This window comes from Poecilia formosa, unplaced genomic scaffold (genome assembly GCF_000485575.1).
Source record: "Poecilia formosa unplaced genomic scaffold, Poecilia_formosa-5.1.2 Scaffold581, whole genome shotgun sequence".
Classification (NCBI taxonomy): Eukaryota; Metazoa; Chordata; class Actinopteri; order Cyprinodontiformes; family Poeciliidae; genus Poecilia; species Poecilia formosa.
Genome location: NW_006800520.1, coordinates 145,727 through 148,977, shown reverse-complemented (window position 1 = coordinate 148,977; position 3,251 = coordinate 145,727). Strand labels below are relative to the sequence as shown.

Here is a 3,251-nt window from a genome sequence, read left to right as displayed (position 1 = left end):
AACCAGAGCTGCTGGGGTTGCTAGGTAACGGGCTGGAGAGCTGCTGGGGTTGCTAAGTAACGGGCTGGAGAGCTGCTGGGGTTGCTAGGTAACGGGCTGGAGAGCTGCTGGGGTTGCTAGGTAACGGGCTGGAGAGCTGCTGGGGTTGCTAAGTAACGGGCTGGAGAGCTGCTGGGGTTGCTAGGTAACAGGCTGTTGAATGTGAATTGGGAGGTTTTTGAATCGCCTCATTTTCCAGAAGCAAAAACATCTGGATGATTCTTTAAGCCTGGTTTGTTTTCAGAATCATTTCAGACCCAAATAGAAAAATAACAAGAACCAAAATATGAATTTTGTATAATATTAAGAGCGTTATTGATCATATTTTGTATAAATATGATCAGGAAGTCGATTCTGAGCCACTTTAGATCAAATCTGGTAAAATGGTTTCATCTAAACCCGAAGATGAAAACTCTTCAGAAAATCTCCCTGATCCTCTGCCGGCTCTGCAAACGGTGACCTGGAAGCAGGAATCCTTTTGATGAGCTGAATGTCTGCAGGCTGCGCTGGGCAGAAAACGTTCCAGAAGGAAGAAATGAGCTGCAGCTTGTTGCTGCTTGAGTCCAAATACAAGAGCAGCCAGGAGCTGCTGAATGGGAACGAGTCGTCAACACTGACAGGCTAAATGAAGGGCATCAAAGCATGGAGGAGGTCCAGAGGAGAAAAGAGACAGACTGAGTCAGAAGGAGGAGAAGAAGGAGAATGAGTGAGTTTGATGAAAGGTGGCGTGACGCTCTGCAGCGTTAGCACACAGAGCTAAAACAACAAAACTCACAAGAACTTCATTCAAAGCCCATGTTTACTGCTGTTGAATCAACCTGCCAGACCCTCAGGTTCTGGTTCTGGTTCTGCTCTGCATCCAGAACCAGAAACAAACGAGGAGAAGCAGCATTCAGCTTCTATGCACCACAGATCTGGAACAAACTTCCAGAAAACTGAGAAACAGCAGAAACACTGACTTCCTTTAAATCCAGACTCCTGGTTAGTTTTATTTGAATCGTGATCAATTTATCGACGGCATCGACTTAATGTCACGTTTTATTGTTGATTCTCTGCTGCATGACTTTGTTTCTGTGTTTATGATGTAAAGCTCTTTGAAAAGCCTGCTGCTGACATGCTGTACAGATAACATTTGATTGGTTGGTTGGTTGAAGAGACTCAGCGCCTGCTTGACAAACTGACCAGAAAAACAGAAAAAGTTTCCAGATTCTCACCTTCATCAGGAAGATGTTAGCTTCTGGCTAACTGAGACGTTAGCTTCTGTGACAGGTTGGGGGACAGAACAGTCTGTCCCTGTTGTTGCTATGGCAACCGTTGCCTGAAGCTGAGCTCTGGCAGCGTGACTCGGGTTCACCTCAGAGTTTCTTTGACCCGGCCTGTGAGTGTGTGTTCAGACACACTCCTGTGGCGGCATGCCGGCGTGGCAGCGCGTGTCTGAGCGCAGATCGCTGCTGATTCCCACGGAGGCGTGTGAAGGCGGCGTGACGCTCTGCAGCGTTAGCACACTGAGTTAAAACAACAAAATTCACAAGAACTTCATTCACAGCCCACATTTACTGGTGGCTTTTTTATTCTACTGGCACAGACAGCAGTTACATCACATGTCAAACTGAAGGCCCGAGGGCCAAATCCGGCCCGCCACAGCTGTTTCTGTGGCCCTCGAGACTCAAAAGCCAAATTACAATCATGGAAATTCATGCTAATGCAGGATTGTGAATTTATTGAGAATTGTTTTGAGCAAACATGGCTTTCATCAGTTTACGTGATGCTAACTCCCTCCTGTAGGTGGCAGTATTTCTTATTTTTACTGCCTTTTACAGCCTAACTTGATGTCAAGTTATCGTCTGATTGATGAAACAAAAAGTCACATTTAACGTCGTATAAAAGCACAAATATTCCAAAATTTCTCACAAGTATTTCTAAACTGATTTTGATCACAAAACAATTGTGAAATTCTGGAGGTTTACTTTTCTTGTCTTATTTTTTTACACATCAACTTCCCAGAGAAGAAAACATATCCATCCTGTTTTCCAAGACATTTGATATTTTTGTTGATTTAAAAACCTAAAAAGTAAAGGGAACCAGTGTGACTTTAAAAATGACACATTTTGTTTTTGCTTGGTTTGGTGTGAACGCTAACCGACCTCTGACCTCTGACCTCTGGTCCTCCAAACCTCAGTCTGGGTTGGTTGAATTGAACTCTGGTTTGGTTTGATGTGAACACCAGGCGGATCAGAGACCGCTCCAAAAGCAGGAAGTGGACTACAGTGCAGGGCATTCTGGGTAAATCCAACCAAAGCTAACGTGCTAGCCTAGCGCTAGCAGCAGAAATGGCTCCTGGTCTTTAGCCTAAAGAGAAATCCTCCAACCACTAAAATCCTCCATCTTGTTTCCATCTGGTGAAGCAGGAAGTTGCTCTCAGTGTCTTCAAAGGTTTTTGTGTCGTTTCCTTCAGTGGTTCTTGGTGCAGCGCCCCCACAGGCCAGGAGGGGAACAGGTTGGTTTGACTCAGAGCCACAGCAGCTGGAGGTGGAGCAGATGATGGAGTTCTGGACCCAGTAGAACCAAAACGGACCATCTGAAGACAAAAAGCCTTTTTAGATTTTTCTTTGTAAGGAAATTTTAAAAATGTTAAATTTTCTTTGTGATTCTCTGAACATGGATGTTTGTCTGAATGTATCTGCAGGAACTTTTGCCGCCTCATGCTGACATTTTATTGCCTGGTTGCATCACACTGTTTCACTTGTGCAGCAACATTGTTTGGGTTGCTATGGGAACCAGGTATCTTGCTCTGTCCTGTCGCAGCTTGTCGTGTTAATGACTGTGCGTCATCATGTTGTGGTGTAGAAACATTCATTCATTCATCGCTCCTCAGCAGATCACTTCCTCCATCATGTCATCGGTTGTTTCTGTGGTTTGTGAAGCAGGTGAACCAACAGCTGAGGATTATTTATCCTCTGATTGAATCACATCATAAATCAAAAGTTTTTAAGGCTGAATGAATTCAGCTGAACAGCCTGAAGCTGCAGATACAAACAGGAAAAGATCCGATCTTCACTGAACCACTTGAAAATGTCTCACTCAATATTTTATTGCATTAAAATCACAAGACTTATTCCACCAATGCATCATATTTATGAAAGCCGAGAAGGGAGCTATTATTTTTAATGGGATTCTGAGTTAAAATGACGACATAAATTGAGAAAAAAGAG

At 43.9% G+C, this 3,251-nt stretch overlaps 1 long non-coding RNA gene across 1 annotated transcript in view; it reads left to right on the top strand.

Annotated features, from left to right (window-relative positions):
* The first annotated feature begins 960 nt into the window (after window positions 1–960).
* LOC107834311 (uncharacterized) overlaps window positions 961–3,251 on the top strand; it is a 17,945-nt gene continuing 15,654 nt past the window's right edge. The window contains exon 1 of the long non-coding RNA XR_001660101.1: window positions 961–1,182. This is a non-coding gene — a long non-coding RNA (uncharacterized LOC107834311). The remainder of the gene's footprint in view (window positions 1,183–3,251) is intronic.